This window comes from Rhopalosiphum maidis, chromosome 2 (genome assembly GCF_003676215.2).
Source record: "Rhopalosiphum maidis isolate BTI-1 chromosome 2, ASM367621v3, whole genome shotgun sequence".
NCBI classification, from domain to species: Eukaryota; Metazoa; Arthropoda; class Insecta; order Hemiptera; family Aphididae; genus Rhopalosiphum; species Rhopalosiphum maidis.
Genome location: NC_040878.1, coordinates 38,965,309 through 38,978,373, shown reverse-complemented (window position 1 = coordinate 38,978,373; position 13,065 = coordinate 38,965,309). Strand labels below are relative to the sequence as shown.

General features: G+C 25.5%; 1 pseudogene; it reads right to left on the bottom strand.

Moving 5' to 3' along the window:
* Positions 1 to 3,181: 3,181 nt before the first annotated feature.
* On the bottom strand, positions 3,182 to 11,786 carry LOC113552992 (annotated as a pseudogene).
* Positions 11,787 to 13,065: the final 1,279 nt, after the last annotated feature.

Here is a 13,065-nt window from a genome sequence, read left to right as displayed (position 1 = left end):
TATTGCACCGCTATAACACCTAAGGTAATCCATCTAGCCAGTTAAGCAATAATTATTATCATTATTTTTTGTAATTTTGTATTAGACATAACACAAATCTATACAAATTAGCACAATAATTTCATATAATGAGAGTGATATTATAATATAACATGAAAGTATGATTTAATGATTTAAATAGCCACTTATTAGTGACTTTTGACTAATTGATTAATTTTTTATTTATGAATTATAATTTTTTTGTTTGTTGTTTAAGAAGCGTTAAATATTAAAGTTTTTGCAAAAGGTCACTGAACCACTTCCTTTTTAACCTACGATTAGAACTACCCGATTTAATTAGAGTGTAAGCATGGAAAGGTCTTTTATAAGAGGGTTATTACTGTTATTAAGACTTAGGATGCGTGTGTAGAAGGTATGTGCTTCTTCTTCTATTGTTTGCATGGGAAGTTATTACGAAGAGTTAAATTAGAGATATAGGGTGAAACATTGGATAGTCATCGAAGTGATATATTCTGGAAAATTTGTATTCTATTAGTGTAAGATTTTTTGCCGCACCCCATAGTTGAAGTACATGCGTCCAGATTGATTTGAGTAAAGCTTTATAGATTAGTAGTTTGGTGTTTCGAGTGGAGTGGAGTATTACTTTCTAATTAAAAGAATCGAGCATACGCATACGGTTATTTAAAGTTGGTCTTTTGACTCGAAGTTTTATTTCACGTCAGTCTTATTTTGTTAAGAGTTAATCCCAAGTATCTATAACTGTAACGGATGTAGAAATTGATACGTTATTTAGAGTAGGTAACGTTTTAGCATATTCCTTGTTTGAGTGGAACGTTTGTATGTATAGAGTTATTTTGACTTGCCATTTTTCATATCACTCAGACAATTGATTAAGATGAGTTTGTAAATTTGATGAGGCAGCTAAAGGATCCTCGTTTACAGATAAAATTACTTTGTCGTCGGCATAATCAGCCACGAATCACGATAGTTTAAGGGGTGTAGATTGGTTAGCTACACATATTATATTAAAAGGAAGGGGTATAGTATGCCATCTTGAGGAACATTAACTTTAATTTTAGCAATTCCTATAATGTTGATGTATTACATTGGACTTGAAAGTGTTTATCAGTTAAGTAGATTTAATTAATAGGAATAAAAAAGATGGGTTAATTTTTTTATGTTTGAATTGCAAGCCTTCGTACCAAACTCAGTTGAAGCTTTTGATAATAATTACTGAAAGTGTAAAAAATAATAAATATTAATAATAATAATGTATAAAAAAATGCAAACAATTTGTGGAACGCAGACTGACTAGCTGGTCTTAGCTTAAATAGGTTATAAGGTATCTAATAAATAAATAATAATATGGAAAAAGCACGAAAAATATACGAATAATAATGTAAGTAGGTATATAGAATTTAAACCTTTATGACTCACACTGGTAATGATAAATTAACAATAATTTTACTATCTGAGTAAAGAAAAAACAATATTCTATATTAACGCGCACCGATACCACCGTGTAACGTTCGGGCGAGAAGAAAGAAGAAGCGCGTACAGTGTCGCAATATATTCGCGTCTGGTGCGGCAGCGTACAATGATAATCTGTCCATTTAATGGCCAGTTAACTAGTAAACACTTCTAATACCGCCAACAGTGCTTGTGGTCCACAATGGAGCAATTCCCGATGCCCTATACTCAAAAATCAGTTTTGTTTCTCGATGAGGACGATGACCAGTTGGCAAATCCATTGGATGATTTTAGGGCTCAAGGAATTTGACGTGTCCTAACACATAAGCGTGAAGCGTCTACCGATTAAAATCAAACCGCACTTTCTAAAAAATAAGGCGACAAATTAGGCTAACTTAACAAGAAGGAAATCATTGTTAGATAATGGCTCGCAGTTTGAATCCAAGGCAATGAGAGAGGCACTCAACAGGTAGAGAGCACCAGGATACATAACACTCCAGTATATCACCCTACACCTATATCGCGGACAAGTCATTGCATGATAATTCACAGTGCTACTATTCACCGACAACAATAATTAACCAAAAATAAAATACTAAAATTGTATTAAAACGTATTAAGTACAAACTAAAGTTGTGACTTGTGAGAAAAGTGTCGAGTTATTGAAATGGACAATGAATATATTAATTTTTTCACTGTATTTGTGTGTTCAGCATTATAATTAATATTGTATACAAAAAAATGCCTTTAAAATCATAATTTTTAACAACAGTCAATAACTCAATAAATATCATCTTTTTAATTATATGCGTATAATTGTTATCAATGCAAAAATACATCAAATATTTACTTATGGTAATAGATTATAAAAATTTATTTTTAATTTGAAAAACGCCACATACCTATAATTAAAAAAAAGATCCACTAGCGTAGCCACGATTTTTTTCAGGGGGGCTGATCAATTTTTATAAATACAATCTAAGATTTTTTTGTTGCGATTTGTATAAATCATTAAAAATTAATTAATTTTTAAATTTTCTTAATTTTCAGGGGGGCTGCCAGCCCCCTCAGCCTGCCCCTACTATGCCACTGATAAGATTTGAACATTTTTCGGTTACTAATTAACAGTTAATTTTTATGTTGAGCATTAAATAAAGTAAATAAATATTATAAAGTATTTGTGTTGTTCTATTTTACAAATGCACAGTATTGCAAATTTTAGGCTTGAAATTTAGAATAATACTTTTAACTTTATTAATTTTAATAATAAAGTTAATTTATTTATAATTAAGTTAAAAGCAATACTATTGTTTTTGGCAACATTGTAGGTTGTTTATAAATATTTAATTTTAAAGCAAGTTATGTGCATTTGATTATTGTAACTTTTGTGTAGCCCTGGATAATATTCTTGCCTTCAGTTTCTTAATAGATCAATTAAATCTTCTAATTTTAAAATTACCAAGTAAAATCGATTATTCAAAACATAATATTTTTAACTAATAAGACCAACACAGGTTACACATGCAGGTTACAATACTTAATAAAACTATATATTAAAATTAAACAGACTTTTAAATGTATTCTGTTTTGTTTTTTATTACATTGATTAATATTCATAAATATTAGACAAAAAGAGATCTATTGAGACACTTAACAGTAAATAATAACTTATATAGTAAAAATAATAATAATAATAATAGGTTTAATAAAAAAAGGTTATTTAAAAAAAAAGGATTTTATAGATTTAACATTCATAATTTTACATAAAATAATATCTGAAAGTATCAATATAATTCTTTTCAAGTCTATGCTTAACAATAAAATATGATAAGGATTTAAACCATTTTTAAAAACGTCTTCATGTACTGGTTATAAATTTTTTTAAACTGACGTTTTGTATAAGGTGGTGGAGTCTTGTTTCTAATAAAATTTCAGAATATATTTTGTACATATATTCCAAACAAATACTGGTTTCAAAGAAATGTTTTTTTAATGTTCCAGGCATTCGATATGAACTCAAAACCCTAGGAATACCTTTCATGTACAGGAATACTTTTTCATATTCTTTAAAAGGAACATTTTCTAAACTAACTTCTGAGTCACTCTCAGGTTCATATAAATTGTAGTCTTTGTCCAATGGTATTAAAGATTCTTTCATAAAATCTGTTATAACAACTGGTTCATTAATTACATTTACTTGTTTTGGTTGATTGGCTTTCAACGCAGTATCTCTATCAGAATACCAGCTGTAATTAATTGGTTTCAAAATGGCATCGAGACGACGTTCAGAAATACCTAATGTGTTCATAAAAAAGTTCTGCACACTTTTATAGATTCCTTATTTCTGAAAAAATGGTATGTTGGACAGCTTTCAAATGTATCATCTCTCTTTTTAGTCATACGTAGTTGAACTAATTGAGTTATTTTACAATTCTGTTCAGTTGCATTATGCAACATCTGAAATTCTTTATAGATTTGTCTTCGTTCAGGACCAGGTATAGAATAATAACATATTAACTGACAATCCTGGTCGCAATAAGGTGGAAGCATTTCACCATAACATTCTATTAGATCTTGATTATAAATTATAGATTCTGGAATTCCTAGAAAAATAATAAATATTTAAAATTTGTCCATATAAATTTATTTTATGATTGACCTTAAAAGTTTAAAAGTAAATTGTCCTTACCATCTGTATGATTTTTTTCTAATAGTTTTAAAATTTTTGTTTTTGAATTCTTTGAAATGCATTTTTTTTCAAATGACAAAACATTTTTAGCATCTCCATCCAACATGTCTAAGTAAATATAATCACAGTCGTTTCCATTATTTCTTGATTTTGGAATCATATTTTGTTCTATTTACAATAAAAAAATAAATTAAAAAAATAACTGATTTCATTTTGATAAAACAATAATTAAAAAACATAAGAAAATATAGTTTTACTATGTTAAATATTGAATTATAATTATTTGTTTCTATTAGTACAATATGAATACACTATATTGAATCTATGGAAGCAATATTTTAAGGAAAAAGCACAATTAGATTATAAAATTACCGTCAGAAATAATTTTTTGTAATCGATTCTTTATGTTGATTTCTGAACTCCTTTTGAATTACATTTATTTTTTGATATAGAGGTGATATTTGAAACATCAGTAGATACTTTTTTCAAATTACTAATGTTTGGTGTGTATACCAATTTACTCTGATTACATTCATCTGTCAACACTAAATAAATACATTATTTAGTAATATTATTAATCTGGTAACATACCATTATTAAAATTGTTATTATTATATTCAGAAGGATGAATAATGGTTAACTACACATAGTGTTCAGTAGTTATTATACCACTTGTCAAAAGGAAACGATTTATGCTAATATATATACATATAAAAGGTGGGCAAGTGGATATCATCGCTCTCTGTATAGTAGAGATGGAGATGAGTAGGTCACTATAACGGATATGTTAAATAGAATGCAATGACAGGTATCATTGTACACAAAAAACGATTCTTAGCTGATATGATTTGTCAGTTTAGGATAATTAGTATGATATATTATATCAATTACCCATATTAAAATTGTAATATATCGTTATTTTACTCCAATATCGTAAAAAAATAAATTATATGGTCATAACATTTTTTCTATATTGATGCTGGAGATTTTTTTTTACAGTTATTTGAAGAAAAAGTTATGGGGTATATTGTGTTTGGGTTTTTTTAACCTTGGATATAAATTACAAAAATTTTATGAACTATTCAACTATCAAAATTCCTTGCAATATTAGCGATTTTGACATATTTTGTAAACATTTGAACTTTTAATACTTATGAACAAAAATGTGACTAACAATTTTTCATTTTTTTACTTCAATAAAAAACAACTTATAAAAACCTTGTATTAAGTTTTAAAAATTTTTTGGAAAGCCAAATTTTTTTTATTGGCATTTCAAAAAAAAACAAATTATAAAATCAAAATTTCATGGTCTATAAATAGTTTAAAATAAAATTCTAAATATTTTGAAAATTTAATAAATTAGATAACGCTAATATAAACATCATGGAAAAAAATCCGTAAAAATTCCCGTTTTCCATTACTCTTTCAGGGTTTTCTTTACACTTTTGAAAACTACTGGAAATTTTTTACTTTTGACCCCCCAAGGTACCAACTAGATTCAATTTCCTTTTCAAAGGGGCATGTACCGTTTCCGCCAATTTAAAAAAACGTTTGATTCCGTTTCCACCAATCTACTGCTATGATAAAATTATAATAATTTGTATTATTTTTACGGCATACTTATGTTTTAACTTGAAATAATTGTACAGGGTTTATATGATAACATTAAATATTAAAAAATATATTTATAACTAATAAAGGCAAATAATAAATACATAATATTTTGTCATAATTATAATAAATATAATAATAAAGTAAATGTCCCTGATTCATAAATACATAATTTTTTGACATAGTCTTTGATAAATACAATATTAAAGTAAAAGTCAATGATTCATATATATTTTTTTATTATATAATTTAGGATTTATGAACTATAAAAATTTTTCTTTTTTACCAAAATATGGATTATATTAAAATAATTATTCCATAGCAGGTAGGTTGGTGGAAACGGGAATCAAAACCTTTTTTAAATTGGCGGAAACGAGCGATGGCGGAAGTGGTCATTTCAAATTTTGGCGGAAACGGGTAAAAGAAAAGTGTCTCCCTTTCAAAGAGAGACTGAAGTTGAAAAGCACTATTACTATACCAAGACATGATGACAAACACAAAAAAAAAAAAAACACGTCATTGTAAGATCAATACATTTATCACTCTGTTAAGATCTAAAATTTATTAACAAATATTTGATGTTTTTTTTTATGTTACAATTTAACAAGTTGGTTACATTTTACGTCTTTAATTATTATTGTTAACGACAAATTATCTGTTAAAGATTGTTTAATCAATAATTTATATTAACAATTAACTATAATAATAAACTAATAAATTGTCTTTATTTAAAAATATAATTAGTTAGTAATTATGTTAAGTAAAAAAGTTACCTTTTACACTATTGTTTGTATAAATTGTTGGTTGTTCTTCCATCAGATTTTTATGGTTTAATACATCCATATAAATATACTCCAAGTCAATTTTGGTTGAATTTTCATTATTTTTTTTTTTATCTGGAATGTATATTATATTAAACATAATAAAAAGTTAAATTTTTAGTAAACCAGTAATATTTATTGATTTATATTGATGTATAATTTAAAATATTATTATTATTAGTATATGTTTTAAGTTTTTGTATTTTTTTCAAATTACTTAAAATACTTCTTCAAATAGTGTCATATTTTAGTTATAATTGTATTGCCTAAAGCGAGGGGTAAAATAATTATTTTAGAACTGAAGCGTAAAAAAATGTCTGTAATAGTTATAAACCTAAACTTAGTTTATCAATGATCAATTGATTTTTAGTTTGTTGCTTATTTCTTAAATAATTAAGTATATAAATTTTACAAAAGTAATTTTCAATTTTGAGGGTAAAATTGTGTCACAATAATTTATCGTATAACTTACAAATCAGCCAAAAATTATATATAATGTATCACAAAAATAAATTATATAAGTAATACCTTTAGTGATTTCTTCTTCATATGGTTTTATACTTGTGTCTATTGAACTCTCTACATTTTTATGTTTAGACAGTGTTCCTTGTTTGTTATTAATATTATCCAAAATATCTATGACATCTCCATAGTTGGATTTATTAAAAGTTTCTGGAAAATTATTCATTAATTTTTTATTAACAAAGAATTTTTATTGTAAGAGTTAAAAAAGAAACATCATTATTTCAATAAGTATTTACTATAAATAAAAACTTTTTTTCTACGCAAACAATTTATTATTCTAAAAAAACTACATGGTCAGGTTGTCTATATTTTTGGACCCTTATGTTTAATGGTCAACACACAAATACACAATAATATGTTTATTTTTTGAATAAAATCAATATTTAAAATGTTTATAGTATGTAGCAGAATACTATATTTAATTTTTAATGTTAGTATATAAATATTGAATACAAACAAATGGTTTCTTTATTTTTAACAAGTTTTGAGGAATAAAGTGCCCTTTACAAGATGTGTACTACACTACTTCACTCACATTGATTTAAATATTTAATTCTTATTGAAAATAAAAAAAAATATTATATGATAATTAAAATGTATACTCCAGAGGTTGAAAATGTTTATACAAATATTCTGCTTCATATTATTACATATAGATATACTTATAATTTTTTTGAGTTATAAATGATTAATGATTATTAATATACATTATTTTAATTACCTTTATTGTCATTTATTTTAGTTGAACTAGATTGGGTTGCAGATGTATTAAAGATTTTTTCATTATTTTTTAGTTCTTGAACATCCAATTTATTTTCCAACGAATTTAACAATTTACTTTCATTTTTTTTTTCTTTAGTAGTATCTTAACTATCAAAGTGTTTTCTTCTATTATTAAATTCTAAATTATTGAAAATAAAATCAATATTTCTTTTGCTAACTGGGGATTTATATTTTTTATCATAATCATCTTCAAACGTAATACAAATGAATTCTACAAAATAAAAAAAAATCTTTAATGATTAAATAATCAATGTACTTGTACCAATGTTACCTTATAACTGTATACATACTTTTGGCTTAATTGATGGAATAGAATCATTATTCAGACTATAAACATCATTAATTTTTAAAACATCATAATTTTCAAAATGATCAGAACAAACTCGATCTGTAACTGTTGGCTGCAAATTAGGTAATCCGATGCTATTTATCCATTTTTTGAGTATAGTTTTATTTTCCAATGGAAATCTAAGAGTAATATCAAAATATAAATTAAAAAATTTTAGAATATAGTATCTAAATATTTAATTATATAAGACCCAGCCTCGCCCACCACCAGTAGGCAGAAAAAAATCCATGAAAAAATACCCATAAGAAAAAAAATCTACAGCATAAAATCAATACAAATAAATAATAAGGATTATATTTATATTATATTATATATTTACATTTTTAATTTATATTTATTTATTCTTTTAAAATATAAATTATTCTATAATAATATATGTATACTATAAAGTATAAACAAAATAATAAAATAACTAAACAATATTAATTTTTTTGAAAAGAAACTTAATATTGTAACATAATTTCTTTTAGTACTCATATTTTTTGTAAATGGTAGCTGAATACCAAACTAAAGCTATAACTTGGTAGTTTAAAAATTATAGTCATAAGTTGCAATTTGTAAGTGTTAAATCAATATTCAGTGCCTTAATAGAAATTAAGTTCATTCAAAGTTACTATAATTTGTTATCAATAAAAATGTTATTTATAATCAAATATTTGAATAATGATTTGTCTCATATGATATGAATATGGCGCGGTGTTGCCGCAGGTGTTGAGCAGTCTAAAAAAAATGTTAATAGAGCTATTGTCTATTGCAGCGGTACTCAAACTTTTTCCCATCGCGGCACATTATTATTAGTTATTATAAGTCACGGCACACTTTAGATAAATAATAAATATTATCTATTTATCGAATAATACATATATACTATATAATGATGTCAGGTATTATTATCGTTATTAGGTAATAATATTATTATCTTTCAATAGCTGTACTTGTATATATGTATACATATCATAGAATTGTTATGTGTATTATACATTATTGTACTTTCAATATTAAATGATAATTTGTTTCACACTAAAATTTATAATTATATCTCTTTTTTTGTAATTTTAAAGTTCCTTTTTTTAATAATTATATTTAAATATTTAAAAAAAATGATTTTATGTTTTTTTATGAAAAAAGTTCAAGTTGTTGCGGCACACCTTTCAGATATCACGGCACACCAGTGTATACATAGACTCTATAGTATAAACCCTGGTTGTAGGCATAGACTACCATTAGTTCAGTCATACTCAGTATATCTTAATAAGTTCAAGGTTCAGCTAGTTTTTTGTTCAAAAGACCATAGTCCGTAGACATATTATTTAACACATACAAAAATATTTGGAAGGAGGAAGAAATTTAGGGGAAGGTTAAAACCCTAGAACCCTACCCCTACGTATGCCACTGATTCAAGACACCACACTGATGCACAATCAGATAAGCTACTGTAGTTGTATAAGTTTAATCTCAATGCACTGTACAGTTTGTTGTGGAGATGAAAAGAACTAAGAAAAAAAATGACAATGTCAGATAATATAAGTATACTATTATCCTGTATTATTACATACTATTTCTACCATTAAATTATTTGTAATAATCCTATTTAATTTTTGAAAATAATAAAAATAACTACTTTACTTAAAAAATAATGTCCTTTTTCCATCTTTTAAAAATGTCTTATCACAGCCTTGAATAATGCAGAATTCATTTTCTGTTGAATTATTTTGTATACCTGCTTCTAAATCATTTTTTTTTCAAAATATTATTAACAATATTTAAATTTATGTTAACCTAAAATTTAATTATACTCACTAGAACTATCATTAACACTTCTTTTTCGTTTTCTCGTAAATCTTAAATACTCATGTGATTGTAAATAAAGAGTTGGTACAGTATTATTATTCTTCATAATAGTTTGTCTAAAAAGCTGACCTTCTCGTCTAATAGTTATAGATGTAAAATCATCAGGATCAAAATGGATTGAGCATATTTTTGACAAAGGATCAAATTTGTCTTTGTGCCCACAAATTTTCCACCAAGTTTCACAAAGTGCTTTATTATCAATTGGAAAGTTGATGAAAAACAATCTATCAAACTGGTTTCTTGCATTTTTATTACATAATACAACTGCACATACATGGTCTATAGGCTGATTTGTCTAAAAATTAAAAATATTATTAGATACTTACTTATATAAATTAATAAAATAACAAAACTAACATCCACAAAACTTGTAATAGATGAAGATAATGACACAGAGTCCAATTCTAGCATTGATTCTTCAACATCCATATTATCTGGTTCAAATTCTGTATCGGAAAGAGATGATAGAAAATCGTCATCAAATCCTGTAGCTTCATTTGAATTCTAAAAAAGGAATCTAGCGATTAATTTTAGTAATTAAAAATTTTAAATTTAAATAAAACAGTCTTACACTATAATTACTACAAGATGATGTACTTAGAATTGAATCATCGTCACTGAATTTCAAATCGCTAGTATTTGGTGTATCTGGTAAATCATCAGAATCAATATCGGAACAGTTAAAATCACTTGTAGATGAAAATTCTTCATATTCAGAATCTGTCAATGGCTTAGTATCTACAACACTCTATATACAAATACATATACTTGGACATTTTTTTTTATTCAGAACATACTTATTATGCTTATTATTTACTTACATTGTTTGCATTGATCATGGGGCAAGCATTTGGTTTAAGCATATTGCTCTTATCTCCAGCTTCATAATCATCAATACTAAAGTGCTTGTCACATATTCTACTTTTTGCAATCGGTAACCACTCTGAACGGTTTGTTGCCATTATCCAAATGGGCAGTAGCAACTGGTTATCGAATGGAAACCTATAATATTATACACAATAATGTTTAGATTATTATTATTATTCAACCATAAGCAAGATTATATATACTCGTGTAATTTAACTCCATCATCAGAAGTCTTCAAACATCCCAAAACACAACAACGATTTTCCATGGCAATGATATGAACTATAATATACTTATTAAAAAAAATAAAAATTATGCACGTAACATTTTACAAGTTGCATAGGTATAAATTATAAAGTAAAATTAAGATTAGTAGATCAGTTAAATACCTATAGTACTTACTACTTTAATATTAGTATTCCAATAGTTGTACTATAATAGTATAGTACTATACACTAGTATAATAACACTAATGCACTATAGACTGTAGTTCTATAATAGTAGTCACTACAAATAATATATAATGATAATAAAATTATCAATTCTTTTTAACAATAAAATACAAATTACTCTTTTTATTACTCTAAGAATTAACGTAAAAAATATAATAATGTAATCAGTTAACAAACGATATTATCTTTGACGATATCAGTAGTTATTATTTACTCTATGCCACAGTGATTTTCAAGCTGAGCTTAAAACAATATTTAGATGTATCGCAAGATTTTGTTTGAAAAATGAAATAATGACCAGTAAAAAGTAAAAATTATGATAATACTTAAAAATAAAAAAATTAATTAAAGTGTACCGCCTATATAAAAAAAAAAAAAAAAAAAAATAGTTGGTGCAAAAAAAGTTTAAAAACTACTCTAACTCTATATAAATATTAATTTTAGATAATCGATTTTATCCTTACTGACTAACATCAGTAATATCACAGAATGTAACACTGATCCATGATTTAAGAAACACAAGTTAATCAATGCAGTAATGTTATTTGTTTGGCCAACGACCCATCGTTTATCTCAAAATATAGCCACGGGCTAAGATAGAATCGTGATTATAGCCTTGAAAAGCGCGCTAAACACGTCTAAACAGTTATTTCGTGACAATATTATTTCGCCAAGAATATCTTAAATTGTAAAATGGGCCTTAAAGATTAGTGCTTTTTTCACACGATACTGCGATAGTTGTTATTGGCTATTGTGTTTTAGTGCATAAGTATTATACTGACGAGTATTGATAAAATATTAATATAAATTGAATAAAGATAAAATATATTTATATTTGTTTTTGCATTCCGTATTCCAGTAATATAGTATTAAATATTATAGATCCGTTTAATCTCTTTTTTTTAGGTCCAATATTTTTAAGTGAATAACAAAAGTATAGTTTATCTGTATATTATACTATTTAACTATTATATTTTTTAATAAATGGAACGTGTCCTATTTATTGCCAATCAAAATACAGAAACATTATACCATTATTTCATAATCGGTGATGTGTGTTTCTAAACACAGTATTCATTTACCAATATACAGTACCTTTACCACTGTTTTTGATTCAATAAATTGCAGTATAATATCATTGAATTTTATTGTTTAACCTTTAAAGTTTAGACATATTTTTAATAACGGGTTAGGTGAAGTAAAAGTTTATATGTTCTTGAGTAGTTAAATGTACCTAGTATCTATATCATATATATTCATATGTAATTCAAATGTAAACAATATTAAAAAATAATATAGGTGAATTGGTGAGATAATAGCTACATAGGTACACCATGAATCTGACATACTGATACATATAAAAATTATTACCAAAAGCTAATAATTATATTATATTATAATATATATTGTATACGTATGTGATATACTCCAACAAGTATATGTATGGTATTACCGCAAAAAATAATCCCATATAAGATTTTGTAAGATTTTAAATGATAATAATTGTATAATATTCAAAACTAAAATGTATATTCTAATAAATACGTGTATGTAAATATTTTATAAAATATTTTAATTTTTAAGTGAATTATGCGAGCATTTTTAAATATTTAATATTTTTCATATTCATAACTCATTAAAAAAACC